The sequence below is a fragment of the Camelus dromedarius genome, chromosome 2 (genome assembly GCF_036321535.1).
Source record: "Camelus dromedarius isolate mCamDro1 chromosome 2, mCamDro1.pat, whole genome shotgun sequence".
Lineage (NCBI taxonomy): Eukaryota > Metazoa > Chordata > Mammalia > Artiodactyla > Camelidae > Camelus > Camelus dromedarius.
In genome coordinates, this window is record NC_087437.1 from 4,726,459 (window position 1) to 4,742,770 (window position 16,312).

The following is a 16,312-nucleotide window of genomic DNA, read 5'->3' on the forward strand; positions in this document are numbered from 1 at the left end:
CAGTACTAGAAGTTCTAGCCAGAGTACTTAGGCAGGAAAAAGAAATAAAAGGCATCTAAATTGGAAAAAAAAAAAAAAAGAAGTAATTGCAGATAACATATTATATATAGAACACCCTAAAGACTTCACAAACAAGCTATTAGAACTAATTCACAAATTTACTACAAATAAATTCAGTAAAGTTGCAGGATACAAATCAACACAGGAAAGTCTCTTGTCTTTTTATGCGTTAACAATGAACTATCTGAAAAAGAAATTAAGAAACCAATTTCATTTTCAATAGCATCAAATAAAATGCTGAGTAATAAACATAACCAAGGAGATGAGATCTGTACACTGAAAACTATAAAACACTGGTGAAAGAAATTGAAGGAGACACATACAAATGGAAAGATACCTTGTTTCATTGATTGGAAGAATTCATATTGTTAAAATGTCCATGCTACCCCAGGTCACCTAAAGATTCAGTGCAATCCCTACCAAGATTCCAAAAGACGGTTTTAAGGAGAAGCAGGAAAAAAAAAAAATCCTAAAATTTATATGAGCCACAAAAGACCCTGAAAGCCAAAGCGACCTTGAGTTAGAAGAACAAAGCTGGAGGGTATAGCTCAGTGGTAGAGCATTTTGACTGCAGAAGAAGAAAGCTGGACGCATTACATTATCTGACTTCAAAATATATTACAAAGCTATATTAATCAAAATAGTATGATACTGGCATAAAAACAGACATGTAGACCACCAAAAGAGAATAGAGAACCCAGAAATAAATTCACATGTTTATAGTCAACTGATCTTTCACAAAGGGGCCAAAAACACACAATGGGGAAAAGACAGTCTCTTCAATAAATGCTATTGGGAAAACTGGACAACCACATGCAGAAAGAATAAAATTGGACCATTATCTCATACCGTATAGAAAAATCAACTCCAATGGATTAAATTCTAAACCATGATCTGAAACTATAAAAATCCTGGAAGAAAATATAGGGGGAAAGTTTCTTGACATTGGTGTGCAATGCTTTTTTAGATATGACCCCAAAAAGCACAGGCAGTGAAAACAAAGATAGTCAAATGAGATTGCATTCAATTAAAAAGTTTCTGTACAGCCAAGGAAACGAGAAACAGAGTGAAGAAACAACCTACAGGATGGGGAAAGTATCTGCAAACCATACATCTGATCAGGGATTAGTAACCAATATACATAAGGAGCTCAAACAACTCAAGCAAGAATACAAATAACCTGATTTAAAAACGGGCAAGGACTTGAATAGATATTTTTCCAAAGATATCTAAGTGGTCAACAGATACATGGAAAAATGTTCAACATCACTAATCAACAGGGAAATGCACTGATGAGAGAAAACCACAATGTGATATCACACCACACGTGCCAGAATGGCCATCCTCAAAATGATATAAAACATAAGTGTTGGTGAGGATGTGGAGAAAAGGGAACCCTTGTGCACTGTTGGCGGGAAGGTAAACTGGTACTGCCATTATGGAAAACGGAGACTAAAATTAATCCCTCAAAAAATTAAAAATAGTCTGCTCACAAGCAACGCTCACTGCTGGGTTAAAACCCTCCGCCAGTCTCACAAAGCACCTGATGCTCCAATGTGTCATATTTACTAATAAAGCTGGACACTATGGTGTCTTCAGGGAAATGTATACAACTGCAGCCAACAAGTAAGAACTTACCTGATTCATAAAATTGGCACCAGCAGCCTCAGTACAGTCTTAAAAATTTTTGAAACAGTAAAACTCATGAAGCACCCAAACATATCAGGGAGTGAGAGCCTGGGTTCTGTGTGCTCCTTCAGGCCCTCCTCAGCTTACTGCCCGGTCCGGTGGGGCACAGACACAGGCAGAAACCAGACGGGCAGTCAAGTCCGTGCATGGGCCCTGGTCGGGGTCCCTCGAAGCTCTGCAGACCTGGTGAGGCAGGAAGCAGCTAGGGATCACAAGCCAGCCTTGAAGGTGGAGTGAAGGATTGAGACGGTGCTCTCTGAAGCTCACGCCAGACACCAGAATTAGACTCCAGACACGTGGAGGTTTTGTCCCTTCCCCAGATGGAATTTTAACTCAAGGACATGTTGGTAGAAACAGAACGCATCCATTGCTGGTCCATTTTATGTGTCAATTCCATTAAGTTATCACATAAAAATTCTGGCACAGTCTGCATTCTCAAAAGAGTCTTTCTGGAAGTAATCCTATCCACTGCACCTGACCTGGATGGATTTCTAATTCCATCATGTAATTTGGAGGGCACAGCCCAGTCCCACCCTCATAGCAGGCTACTTTGTCTCAACAGCCTCATATTACATAATTCTGCTCCCACCTTGTTTATGTGGTTGAGCTGAAGTCCAAAGAGGAAATGGAAATGTGGTTACGGTAACCGTTCCTCTTAATGGAGTCTTGTGTTCTCCTGGTCCGCACCCCTCCCTGTGATTGAGTCTTCTCTCGTGAAACGCCTGATGAGGAGGGCTTCTGGTGGAAACCTGATGTGACAGGAAAGGAAAACTCTTCAGAAACATTCTTCCTAGAAAAGCTCTTCTTTATATGTGGCAGGTGAAGCTACTTCGACTGTGAGTAAATAATACGGAAAAATGAAATTGTTTCAGAAAAAGCATTAGATTTGTTTAAAAATTGGGGGGAAAATTAAAAATAGAGCTACCACATAATCCAGCGATCCCACTTCTGGGTAATTATTCAAAGGAAATGAAATTAGCACCTCAAAGAGCTCTCTGCACTGTCATGCTCTCAGCAGCACTATTCACAATAGCCAAGACGGGGAAGCAACCTAAGTGTCTGTCAGCGGATGGAAACATAAAGAAAATGCTATGTGTGTACAATGAACCATGATTCAGCCTCAGAAAAGAAGGAAATTCTGCCGCTTGTGACAACATGGATGTCTTAGCTCCGCCTGCTCTGACAACGTAGCACAGACTGGGTGGCTTATAAACAACATACACTTATTTCTCACAGTTCCAGGGACTGGAATTCCAAGATCAGCGGGGCCAGCACCGTCAGGTTTGGGTGGAAACCTTCTTCCTTCTGGTTCACAGACTGCCGATTTCTCGCTGTGTCCTCACATGGTGGAAGGGGTCCCTGGGGTCTCCTTGGAGTCTCTGTTATAAGGACACCAACCCCATTCATGAGGGTTCTGACCTTATCATCTCCCAAGGGTACCTCCCAATAGCATCGCCTTGGGGGTTAGAATTTCACCATGTGAACTGGTGGGTGGAGGGGACACACAGTGAACCGGAGGACATCACGCTGAGTGAACTAAAATAAGCCAGGCGCTGGAAGTCAAATACTACATGACCTCACTTATTTGTGGGATCTAGAAAAAGCCAGAATCATAGAGGCAGGAAGTAGAAGGGTGGGTTCCTGGGTCTGGGGGTGGGGAAAGGGGGAGGTGTTGGTCAGAGGCAACAAAGTTCCAGTTGTGCAGGACGAAGAAGTTCTGAGGCCCTAAGGTGACTAATATTAACACGAGTGTATTGCACACTGTTTGAAATTTGCTAAGAGAGTACATCTCAAGTGTTCCCCCCTCTCCTCAGAACGGTAACTATGTGAAGAGATGGACATCAGCTGGTTTGACTGTGGCCATCATCTCACCGTGTCCGCATGGATCAAGACACCATATCGCAGACTTTAAACATGTCCAACTTTCGTTTGTCAACCAGGGAGAAGGGGAGGCCTCTATCACATTTTCCTGTCCATCTCTCCTGCTGCCCCTGAGGGTGGGCTGCAGGCTAAGCAGCGGGAAATGCATAGACAGCCCTGTGATGGAAGACCCTCCTCTTCCGAGGGCTGGAGGCAAGTGTGGGTGATGGAGGGAGCTGGGGAGCCAGGGCCATGGGAGGAGTCACGTTCCTTCAGGAGGTGGCAAGGGCCCATCTGAAGGCTGGAGGCTCTTCAGAGACCTCAGTTCCTTGCCGCACAGACTTCTTTGTGGGGCTTCGTGAGCAGCTTCAAGACACATCAACAGGCTTCCCCAAGAGCAAGTGATCCAAGAGCGAGAGAAAGGAAGAGGCCACAGTGCCTTTTGTGACCTTGTCCTGGAAGTGCGGCAGGGTCGCTAGGACCAAGTCACGGGGTCCAGGCCGCACCCAGAGGAAGGGAAGTTACAGTCCCCCTCTGGAAGGGAGGAGTACCCAATCTGAGGACACGTTCTCTGGAGCCGGGCCTGTGCTTCCCGACCTTCCCTTTCCTCCTCAGAAGGCGTCTCAGTTCCCTCTGCACCTTAACCCACTCCCCACTTTGCATCTGCAGGGGCGCCCAACCTGGTCCTTCTCTTGAGCCCTGCATCTCTCCTCAGCTGTGTGACATCATGACCCAGAAACAATCCACACCTGACATCCACCTCCCGATCCTGACCCCCCGGGCTTTGGAAATGAGGCACACCTGGACAGGAGGAAAACGGGCCAAGTCTTCCCTCTTAGATGCCTAGAACTGAAAACTTACGAATCTGGGTCAACTGGTCTGACTAGCGCCCATCGGATCACACAGTGGGCTTGTTAAAACACAGATTTCCTGGTTTCTGACTTGGGAAGTCTTGGAAGTTGGGTGGGGATTTGCATTTCCAATGTCTCCAGGTGGTGCTGCTGCTGCTGCTGCTGCTCGCGGTCCACGGACCACACTTTGAGAACCACTGGTCTAAGAGTTTAAGTTAGCGAAAGGAGCGTATCTTTGGCGATTGAATTATTGGGGCATACTTATTCTGATGACCATTTTCCATTGGGAAATTTGGACAAACTGACAACCTCCTGGAAAATTCTACCTTGTGGCAGTGTTTTTTCTGGTCTCTTATCTTCCCCCTATGTTCCTCCCCTCCCTTTAAATATCACATGCATATAAAACCATATATAACCATATTTTAAGATTTCTGTTTGTAACTATATTCTACTTGGTGCACAGATTCTCAGAACTGAGGCACACTGGAAGAGGCCTGTGGTTTGCAAATTCAAACACAGTTTTTGAACTGAGGTCAATTTAAAACATATCTTATAGGAGGGAGGGTATAGTCAGCGGTAGAGTGTGTGCTTAGCATGCGCAAGGTCCTGGGTTCAATCCCCAGCACCTCCATTTAAAAAAAACAATTACTTAGAAAAAAAATTTTTAATTTAAAAAATACGTATCTCATTACTTTTTTTGTCTTTCTTACCTGCCCCAAATTTCTTTTACAATTCTCCCTTCTTTATAGAAATGGCCAGTTCTTGAATTAGGAACGTCACAAGCTCAAGGCAACTGATCAGTGGCAGCAGCCAATGTGCAAATGCCCTCCTAAAGCAATGTTCCATTTTTATTCCCTCCCTGTTTCAATCAGTCTGGGAGATTCCTGGAAAGAACATGTGCTAAACGCATTTCCATTTTTATTAGTAGTTGGCTCCATAAATAGCCAATTTATTTTATTTTTCTGTGGCTCATTCTCAACCCTCTTGCCCAAGCTGAGTCACAGCATCAAAGAAAGCTGAAGCGGCTTATGTTCTAGTAGCTCGAACTTGTCCTGATGTGCAAATATAAACATGTTTAGAGAAACAGGAAGAAGAAGGCAACACCAATGCGCACCAGTTTTTGGTTGGTGGCCTCTCTCTCTCCAGTCAGCTGATGTTCTGTTTTTACTTAAACTGGAGTCTGGTTTTTAAGAAAAAATGAATGCCAAGTGTTCATTACACAGCTATTTAAAGGCAGGATCCGGATGTATTATAAGATCTACTGGGCAGCAGTTTTCTAAGTTGAGCCCCCAAAGTCAGAGAATTTGGAGGGCCCCTCCTCTCCCACGTCTCGGTGCTCGTGAACGCTGCGTCCATCCCATTCTGGAGAGTTCCTCTGGGCAGGAATTTGAGAAGAGGACTCTGCAGCACACACCCAGGCACGTTGTTGCATGTGACTATTGCGGAGGAGTAGGACATCGTCAGGGCCCTGAATCCTACGTCTCTACAGCACCACCCCTCCCCAGGCTCCTGCAATTAGAGAAACGTTATGTCACCTGCACCGTCTTCGTGGTCAGTCTCACTGAGTCAGACCTCAGCCCAGAGTTGGTCTGGCAGCCCCAGTAGCTGATCCAGGCCGGGAACTGCTTCTCTGTCCTTTCTCAGGTGAGCAATTCAGAGGCTCCCATCCTGTCACACACGGGAGTAGCTAAGTGAATGGCACACAGCAGGGACTCGATACATGCTGAATTAAACGGAAATTGTATTATCGAATTTTTATCGCTTTGTCACAACTGGTCGCCATACTGCACCTCTGTGCTTCTTTAGGTAACCCTGAGGTTTTTTCGCCTCTAAATTTTGAGCCCAGTATTTTGAAAAAAAACAATCAAAATGGAAAAATCGAAAAGTTCTCATTTAAAATCACAGGCCCATTTGTTCTCTTTCAAATCTTTCCTCTTTTGAAATTGTCCCTTCAAGATTAAAACCATACAATGTGCCACCCTGGGAAAGCCCCCTGATTTCCCTGTGCCTGTTTCCCTGTCTGTAACGTGGGGATAAAAATATTCACTCCTTTCAGAAGGTTACTGTGAAGATGAAATAAAATTATGTATATGAAGGTTCCTAAGAATTATGTAAACTTTATTGTCATTATCATTACCTCAAATTCAGATCAAAACAATACCAGTAATCAACGTTCACAGCTACCTAAAACAGGAGAGGCCGCTGCTGGAGCTTTCCTAGAAAAGGTATACTATATAACCTTTAGATTCTAGCCGCTTTCTCTTCCACATCACATTTTTTTCCCCTTGTTTTCCCAGAGCCCTCCATTCATGCAGTCAGTGGTGTTCACATTCCAGGAATGGCTAGGTCAGCCTGGTCGGGGATCCTCAGCACGAGGGCCTGACTCCCCTGAGTGCTGGCCCCGGGAGAAGCCACATCCAGTGTGGCACCTGGTGTCAGCAATGCAATGTCTGAGGAGGAAGCCCAGGCAGGTGGGCCTGAGAGAGGCCTGCAGAGACCTGGCCAGCCCAGCACAGCATGGGGGGTGCAGCCAGAAACTCCCTCTCTCCCTGGAGGGCCTGGAGAGGGACTGAGCCATGGCAAACCGGAGAAGCTCTGGCTGTTTGCAAAGAGTGAATATTATTTGCAGACTGGCAAGAGGGCCTGAGGCTGATGAAGGCGGATGAAGCCTCAGGAGGGATGTCATGAGGAGAGAGGCCAGTGGTGGTAGCCGGCCTGCAAAGGTGGCCCTGATGAACAACACCTCCCGGGACTCCCTTCCCTGGGCAGTTCCCTCCCACGCCTGTCATTCACTTTAACCAGCAGAGTGCAGCAGAAGGGACACTGGCAGCTCCAGGCCAAGTCTTCAGAAAACCTGGCAGCTTTTGCTATAGCCTTGCGGAAGTCAGTTGCCGTGTGAGAGCCCGGGTCCCTGGTGGGAGAGGGCAGCCCGGGGAGGGGGCCCTGGAGGGGAAGACCCCTGGCAGGAAGAGAGACCTTGTGGAGGAGGGCCAAGGCCCCGGGGACAGCCTGGGACAGCCAGCCACACCCTGCAGCCGGACAGGTACAGACCACACACCTCACTGTGGGGCGTCGCACCAGACAAACGTAGAGTTATACAGGATTTGGGGGAAAGGTGGAGTTTGGTGGAATGTAAATGAAGCTGAGTTTTTTGTTTGTTTTTAACTAAAAAACCATTTTATAAAATTGAGGTCATCAAAGAAACTGAGTGTAAACTGACATTAAGAGCCAACAAGTTTCCATGCAAAGCGCTTAGAGAACATAGGTGTGTTGCATGGGAAGGGATGGGTGGGAATTAGGGCTCAGACGGAGGATGGCGATGGGGGCAGGAGAGAGTTCCTGTGTCCTGGCCCAGGTACAGACGGAGCCCAGGAGACCCAGCGGGAGCCAGGCAAGGGGAACAAGGCGTCACAGGGAGTGCCAGCTGATTCAAAGCCGTATACAAGTTCTAATTCTTTCCATGGCTATGTTTATTTATTTTTTTTTAATTGAGATGCCATATCTCACAGGCCATAAATTCACATACTGTAAAAGTCACCATTTTAGAGTATACAGTTAAGTGATTTTAGCACAGAATCAAAGGTTTGCTAGGCTCAGAGCAGAGCAGGCCCTGTGTAAAGCATTCCACAACTGCTTGGGACTGCGAAGTGGGCCCCCAGGTCCTGTCCCCTCGGGTACTACACAGGTGGGACAGACGGGAAGTGCTGGGCCCAGAAACCCTGCACCTGAGGAGGCGCACCTGAGGTTTGTCCGGAAAGAAACTGAGGCTGTTTTGTGTCCAAGGGACTTAGCGCCTCTGGGCAAAATCAGGGCATGTCATTCTTCCTGAAAAAAGTTTCTGATCATCTTTGATTTTAGAAAACAAAGTTACTTGGGAATGAAAAAGAGGGCTGTTCGGCACTCGCCCCTTGCAGTGAGGCCTTGGACGGGATGTTTCCTCCTGCCAGCTCTGTTTTCGGCTCTGTCTGAGGCTCGGATTCCAGCCTGATGACCGGCCCGGCAGATGTTTACATCGTTAGCCTGAGCTACTTTTCACTTTCTCAGAAAAAGAAGGCAACTTGGACCTTCCAGCCCAGAGAGGCTTCTGGAGGACTGGCTCCAGCTGCCATCTGACTGCAGCTGCGAGAGACCTCAGCTGAGCCCCATCACGCCACCAGCCTGTGAGAGAGCACGTCTTATGTTCACCACTACGTTTGGGGATGGTCTGTGACACCTCAGTAGGTTACTGAACAGCCACACGCCTGAGGCAGATCCCCCTGCCCATGGCAGGACGGCAAGACCCCCAGGACTCAGTGCATCCTCAGGGAAGAAGGGAACTGGAGGGGCACGAACCTCAGTTAGAGGAGGCCCTTAGTCGAAGGAGACCGGGGCTCACCTCTGGTGTTAGAAGCCAGAGGGCTCCCCAGCGGGGTGCCGGGGCGAGTGGGAGGGGCCAGAGGTGAGCCCTGGACTGCCGGAAGGGTCCTCTATCTCGACCTGGGCGGTGGCCAGGTGCACGCACCCCTGTGAAAGAGTTCACTGGGCTGTACACATGAGACAAGCAGAAATGGCGCTCAGGAGTAACGTCTGTTAGAGTGACAAAGAAAAGTGAACCCATTCTGTGGATGTATGCCTGCCACAAACGCTATGTAAGTGAAAACAATGGTTTATGGCAGATGCATGGCACAGGTGTTAATTAGGAGTCTAAACACTGAGTGATAAGGTGCCAAAGAGGAATACGATCGAGAGTGGGGAGTTTAAGACGAGTATGAAATCACACAACTGCTGGAATAGTCACTCACACAATTTCTATTCTATGGATTAAATTAGAAGTAGGCTGTACCCTCTTTGAGGCCATTGTCCCTGGAATCAGAGATGGAAGGAAACTTTGAAATTGTCTTTTACTGGTTTTCAAACGGGGCTGCACACTGGAATCACCAGGGGAGCTTTAAAAGACGATGATGCCTGGGTCCCACCCGAGAGATTCCGATGCGATGGGGCCGAGGCGTAGCTGAGGTGTAACCCGAGGACCAGGAGTTTTAAAGCCCCCGGGTGGTGGCAGGGCACTGTCAGCGCTGAGAGCCAGGGGTCGGTTTGTACTGCTTCCACCACCGAGTACACGGAGGCCCAGTGCGGAAAAATGGCTGCGAAACATCCATTAATTGGCCACAGCCAGCTCTCCCTGATGCGCCCTAACAGGAGGGGCTGTGGCATGGATGATGCCGAAGAGTGAATAATCTAAAAATAATTTGTTTGGTTTGGGAAAGCAGCACGTGACTTCCCGGCTACTGACTGGCCTGGCTAATTGAGTTTGGGTTCAAATGAATGTGCCTCTTCCTGGTTTTACACTGACAGCCCAGGCCTGTGCTGAGGTGTGGGAGGGAGGTGGCCAAACTGAACACTGGCTGCGGCAGTTCCCCAGTGGGCAGCGGACCGGCTGTCCAAGGCACACGGTCACTGTGCAGGCATGGGGACTTTTCTTCCCAAGGTGGGACTAAGCTGGCTCTGTGACTCCGCATGGGCTTGGGGATGGAGACAGAAGTGGGAGTGAAGGGAGAGGGACTAAAGGTGGTCACAGGGATCCCAGGTTTCCTGCTAAGCGTTTCTGTCAATAGCACATGCTCCAGGCGGCTCCGAGCTAGGCATCTATTCCCTCTCCCCATTATAGAGATGAGGAAACTGAGGCTCAGAGAGGTGAAACTGCCAAAGCAGAGCGAGGAGGGAAACTCGGGCTTATCGGACTGTGTCCAAGAGGACAGTCCAGGTCCAAAGCTGAAAAGCTTGCTGCAGACAGACTTGGGTCTGGTGCTAAGATTGTAAGTCCTGTGGAACGAATGTTGCCCCTTGTTTTTCAGCTCTAACAGTCTAAAGGCCTCCACAAGTGCCTGTGGAGCGGAAGTGACAGAGGACAGAGGCCCCAGCTGAGGCTCTCGGAAACCCGTAGCTGGCATCTGTGCTGAGCCCGTCTCCCGGGCACCCTGTGGCCCCCTCCTGTCTGTGTCCAGCAGTCTATAGAGGGCGCTGTTCCCGGGAGACACGGAACTCTGAGAGAAGCTTTGCCAAATCTTCTTTGGACTGCGTGGCAACGACGGTACTCCCACCCAAGCCTCCTTCCCCCTCCTGTCCTGGGGTCTGGTCTGCATCATCTGGTGGCTCTCCCAAGCTTCCAGCCCCACAGCTTGCTCTCATTGCAATTTCCCGTAACAAAATTCTCACGTGTTTAACCCCATGTTGGCATCTGCTTCTCTGCAGACTTGGACTAAAACAGCACCCTCACCCTGGTCCCCAACCATGCACATGTCACCTGGGAGGAGAGAGGGCGCAAAGGAGGTCACCTTCTGCTGGTTACCGAGGACCTCGGTCTGAGATTCTGCAGGCGAAGACGACAGAGGAACCGATTTCTCAGTATGTTTACCTTCTCATTGGTCTCAGAGTCATGAAGGAAGGAAGTCTAGGCGACAGGTAATTGACTAGCACTCCCACTAGCCCTAATTCAGTCATCAAGAAAGCCTGTCTTACGGCAGGGGACCACAAGCACAAACGCCAATTTGGAAATGGTAGGAAGTCTTTCCCCATCTTGTTATGTCCCTTGGGGAAGATATTCAAGCCCTGCAGCCCACGTAACTCCTTGTAGGGAGATCTTCTTGCCATCTTTTGCTCCTCCTGAAGGAAGAGAGTATATGAATCCTGATTCTAAAACACCTAGAAGGAAAGTGGTCCATGCCTGCGGTCACCAGGACCACTTAGCATCCATCTGGAAGTACTTGCCAATGCCACCCATCAGAGAGAAGAGGTTTGAGAGAATTCTCTGTGGCACGGAACTAATATACAAACACACAAACAAGAGCTAAATATAAATACAGTGGAAGATAAGAACTTATTTACAATAGAGACAAAACGGACTAAGGTCTAGGAACAGGTTTAACAAAAGTGCAGCGTGAAAATGATGAAGACTTTAAAACTCCACTGAGGGTCGGAAATCACACCTGAATAAATTCAGAGACACCTTATTCTTGAATAGAAGTCAGCAATATTTTAAGATCTGAATCTCCAAATATTCATTTAATGTTTAAATGAAGATTTAATAAGTATCCATTTAATGCCACTCTGTATTAACCGCATCTTATTTTCTGTAATTCTGACGCCTGCTGGCCCCAGGCACTGCCCCTCCCAGGTGAGCTCACTCCTTGAGCGCAAACAGCTCTCTTTGTAAAGGCTTATCAATCCTTTGCCCGTAACCCGCCCCCTCCCCGTTTATCCCACTTGGCCTCCAGCTCCCCGCCCTAGTCGCCCCGGGGTCGTGCACCAGGTGGGGGCAGCCTCTGCACCCTGGAGCCCAAGGGCATTGTTCAAAGGAGCCGATCCCAAATCTGTTTAATCTGCCTCACATCCTTCCTCCCGAGGAAGCCACGGTAAAGGCTGCAGCCCACCAGCTCCCTGTCTCTCAGTGCCGGGACGACCTGCTTCCTCCTGCGGCCCTGCGCCCTCTCCTCTGGGGAACTGTGAGTAGGAAACTGTCTTTTCTTCGGCAATCATCTCCTGATCTGGTGGCCCTGCTGAATCTGAAGTCTTTCTACTAATCACTGTATCTTTAAATGGGCATTACTAGATTTGTTGTGTGTGGTACTAAAGTTAATACAGAAAGTAATCAAATGAAGATAACCAGGAAAATTCTGAAGAATAACGTAGGCAGGGCGGTGGGGAGAGGGGACCAGAGGAGCGGCGGAGGGAGGGTGGGGGCTGGAGTGTCCCCATTAGCTGGGAGTGCTCAGTGCAGTGGGTGTAAATTTTGGCGCATAGCACTCAGGTGTGAAAAAAATATTTATTCCCAGTAACTCAACTCAACTTCACTTTTGACCTGTTCTGCTGAGGTGGGAAATAACCCCCCTGAAGCTGTCCTCTCCCCAGGGCCCCCACCACAGCACCCAGTGTGTACCTCGGAGGACAGCGGGCCTTATCTATCCACCCTCACCCTTGTTTACAGTTGTCTGCTGCAGCTTTTGTGACGTGCACCCCTCCTCTTGTTTCACCACCCCCACAAGGAAGTGTCCCCGATGTGATGTTTGTGTCACTATGTGGGAGCAGGTTCTTCAAGGGCCACCCCACAGAGCAGCTTGCCAAACAGAGCAAGAGGAAGCAGGCCATGGAAGAGGAGAGATGGGCGACGTCCGGGCACACAGGCACTCAGTCGGGCTGGGACGAAGGTGGGAACTCAGTTCACCACGAACATCGCAAGTGGTGAAGGAGGCACACGCAGGGTGCTGCAGGGGCGCCAGGAGAGGACAGCTTCTTGGCAGAGGTGGTTTGAGCCGGACCTTTAGCAATACAGCTGCTTCCAAGTGGCAAAAAACAGGTGTGCGCGCACAGAGCGCTGCAGCGGACGCTGGGTCTGATTTCCTGAGCCCACCGGGACCAGCAGGGTGAGGAGGCAGCTCCTGGGAAACGCAGGGACAGGGAATGGGCCTCGGGACAAACCGTCCAGCTGTGGCCCGTGTACTCCACAGAGCCGGCTCCGGTGACCGTGGGAAGGGGAGGACGGGTGATGCCATCTCTGGTATTTCCAGGCCTGCATCGAACCTTGTAAAGTGTTCCCTTCAGACCTTGAGGCTGGAGACCTAGTGGTTTCTGGGTGCCTTTGTTCTCGGCTCCCTCAGTGGCGGGGCTGTAGGGCTCGCTGACCGGCTAGCCTCTCTCCTGCAGGAAAAGGCCTCGCAGGGGAGGGAGAGCCGAGATAATCCAGGGAAAAGCGGAGGCACGGGCAGTCCTGCCTCAGACCCCACCCGAGGTGCACCTTAACCTGCGCCTCACCTATGGGAGGGGTTTGCAGGGCCTTCGATTTCCTCCATCCACTGACTGTGCTATTCAGATTAGCAGCAAATGCCAGCAGAAAACACCGGTGATTCCTCAGTACACATGTCGCTCCCCACAGCATGCCTCAGTCATAATCCCCATCTGGAACTGAACTGGTTCCCAGGTCTCGGTACATTCATGTCACTGTAAGTCTGCACACGCTTTAGCCACTTAGTCACTTCTTCACTGCACAGCATGGCTTCTCCACTGCCTAGAGAAGTGTCTTGGAAACAGTAAAGGAAATTGGTGCGGCCGCTGTGGAAAACAGTATGGAGGTGCCTCAAAAAACTAAAAATAGAACTACTATATGACCCAGCTATCCCACTCCTGGGTATTTATCCAAAATAAAAATAAAAACATTAATTTGAAGAGATATATGCACCTCTATGTTCAGTGCAGCATTATTTGCAGTAGCCAAGTTATGGAAGCAACCTCAATGTCCATCCATAGATGACTGGATAACGAAGATGTGGTATCAACACACATACTACTCAACATACAGCACACATACTACTACTCAGTCATACAACGAATGAAATCTTGCCATTCGTGGCAAGGATAGACCTGAAGGGTGGTATGCTAAGTGAAGTAAATCAAACAAAGAAAAACAAATGCAGTGTGATTTCACTTATATGTGGATTCTAAAAAGTATTACAAATGAACAGACAAAATAAAACAGACCCATAGATACAAAGAACACTGTGGTTGCCAGAGGGAAGAGGGGTGGAAGGATGGATGAAATAGGTGAAGGGGATTCAGAGGTCAAACTTCCAGCTGTAAAACAAGTCACAGGGAAGCAATGACCAGCATGGGGAAGAGTCAGTAACACTGTAACAACTTTGTTTGGTGACAGATGGTAACTGGTCTTACCCTGGTGACCATTTCATAATGTATAAAAATATCTAATCACTAAGTTGTACACCTGAAACATAATACTGTATGTTACTTACAATTCAATTAAAAATAGTAAGAGAACAAAGATATTTTCAGATGCAAGACTATTTTCATTTTTCTTTGGTGTCAAAACCCTATTATTTCTTTGTTACAGATTTGAGACTTTTTTCCCTAAGGAAAATATACTCCTGTCACATAATGAGCTGAGCTGCATCAAAGATGCATATGTGAAACAACACAGAAAATACCCACTGAGCGATTTCCAACCATCATGGATGCTCATTCAACTGTTAGTCAGTGGGCGGGTGGCTGCAGAAGGAAGTGAAAACACACAGCCCGCTTTCCAGGAAATGACTCATCTTCTTGGGAAACAGGACCCACTTACTTGAAAAGTGAGACCATGCTGCTAAACAGGACACAATTCCAGCCAGCGTTCTCCTCTACCCTGAAGCTGCGTATTCCTAAGACACAGTGGCGTTGACTGAGTGCCTTCCAGAGGCCAGGCATCTGGCTGGGGCTTCTGGAGAGCTTTTTTTTTTTTTTCAATTGGGGAAGTGTTTTTTTTTTTTTTTTCATTCCCTTCCTCCCAGCCCCCTACTTTTATTATTTTTGGAGGGGGGAGGTAATTAGGTTTATTTATTTATTTAAATGGAGGTACTGGGATTAAACCCCGGACCTCGAGCATGTCAAGCATACACTCTTACCACTGAACTATAGCCTCGCCCTTGGATAGCTTTTTGAATCCCCAGACAACCCCTTGAAGTACGAAAGGTTTTGAAAAGAACAGGAACAGAGGAACTCATCCATTTCCCAGCCCGGATTCTTAGTTTTCCTAAATCAAGAAAACAACCATAATCTGTCAAAGTTCAGTTCTTATGACGCACTTGAGCATTCAATGTACTAGGATCACAAAAAGAGTGTTCGTTATTAAACTAGGGGATGCAAAATGTTTCATCAAGCAAGCTTTGACTATCAACCAACAGATTCATTTCAGAGGGGCTTATTCAGTATCTATCCTTTAAGGAAAGATTCCAATGAGGAGACCAAGTTCAAGGTCCCATTTATAAAACAGGCAGTTGGTGGACCGTGCTCCTGGACTAGTCTGATCTTTGTACGTTCAGACTGACCTCTGCTGGGCAGTCTACTGCTCTGCCAACATTTCTTCTCTCTTGAGATAATATGGCTAGAGAAAGAGCTGTTTCCCCAAATTGTATCTAGTATCCAGACTTATACAGTTCAACTCACAAGTACCCATCAAGCTCTCCACACTGCCTTCCAGCAGAATCTTGTATTTCCCTTGGCCGCCAGCAGCCAGGGTCCAGGGGCAGAGGTAACATGAGCCTGGATACCTCCTCCACCCTCTGCTCTTACACAGCCCAGGCTCTCTAGTGTGTAACTCTGTTCGAGAACCTGCTGGGGGGCCTGATTTCATGGGCCTGTCAGGTAAAAACCACGGCTCCCTGCAGGTATCCCCTGGGTTCACACCTCAAAGCTGGAGTCCACCACTCTGTGGAGGTCACTTAGGCCCCTAACCAGCCAGTGGAGATGAGTCTGATGTGTACAGTACAGTCAAACAAGCTGAACTCGGATATAAAGTCCTATGCTGCAATTCATATAGAACCACAGAAATCAACAAGGATGGCCCTGAAAATAAGGGATACTTTTCCACTTCCAGCATTCTCTTAAAATAATGTCTGTTACCGGTAATACTGTTGCCGGTGGATGCAACCGGTGTTCCAGGTTCTTGTCCCGTCCCAGAAAGAATTCAGAGACAAGACGTAGTGGTTAAGAAAAGTAAAGTGAAGATTTATTAAGGGATGGACAGCACACTCTCAGGGGAGAGCGGGCAGGCTCAGGGGAGCGGCTGCCCTGTGTGTCTTTGGCAAGTTAGTTACATAGGGTGTAAAAATGAATGGGCAGAATATTCATTGAGGAGAGAAGGGCTTGGGGTTATATTTCCTGATTATCATCCCAACTCCACCTTCCTAGAGGGAGGGAGGGATTTTTGTCATTGAGTCTGGATCAGCACTGACATGGCGTTGGTGCACGATGGGTACTTCTGATCTGCAAGGCTGATTTTATTGAAATGGGGGCATAATGAGCAAAAGGTTACATTCGGACACTGTAAA

At 47.9% G+C, this 16,312-nt stretch overlaps 1 protein-coding gene across 4 annotated transcripts in view; it reads right to left on the minus strand.

Annotated features, from left to right (window-relative positions):
• Positions 1-1,249: 1,249 nt before the first annotated feature.
• Positions 1,250-16,312, minus strand: part of HACL1 (2-hydroxyacyl-CoA lyase 1) — a 47,838-nt gene continuing 32,775 nt past the window's right edge. The window contains exons 18-19 of one of the 4 annotated variants that reach the window (XR_010382882.1): positions 2,339-2,498; positions 1,758-1,932 (exon numbers count right to left, since the gene is read on the minus strand). The gene's annotated coding sequence lies outside the window, so the exon portion shown is untranslated. Of the gene's footprint in view, positions 2,499-3,011; positions 3,129-11,708; positions 13,513-16,312 lie in introns of those variants that run through there. The other 3 variants (XM_064490875.1, XM_064490878.1, XM_064490879.1) reach the window with 3 other exon arrangements.